Source organism: Tupaia chinensis, unplaced genomic scaffold, assembly GCF_000334495.1.
Source record: "Tupaia chinensis unplaced genomic scaffold, TupChi_1.0 Scaffold138988_1, whole genome shotgun sequence".
Taxonomy (NCBI): Eukaryota; Metazoa; Chordata; class Mammalia; order Scandentia; family Tupaiidae; genus Tupaia; species Tupaia belangeri.
The window spans coordinates 391,859-392,182 of NW_006198878.1; positions in this window are offsets into that span (position 1 = coordinate 391,859).

The window sequence follows — 324 nt, forward strand, 5'->3', positions numbered from 1 at the left end:
AAGTGGATAACAGATCTAAACCTTAGAACTCAAACTGTAAAACTACTGCTGGAAAACACTGGGGAAACTCTGGGAGACATTGGCACAGACCTTACTTCTTAAATAAGACCCCCCAAAGCAGTCAACAATCCCCAAAATAGCCACATAGGATTATATCAGATTAAGAAGTTTCTGTATGGCAAAAGACACAGTAATTAGTGTGAATCCACAGCCCAAGAATGGGGAAATATTTTTGTAAACTATGCCTCAGATAAGGCACAGACAAGCAGAATACACAGGGAAGTCAAACGGGTTACCTAAAAAAAGAGAGATGATCAACCAGAT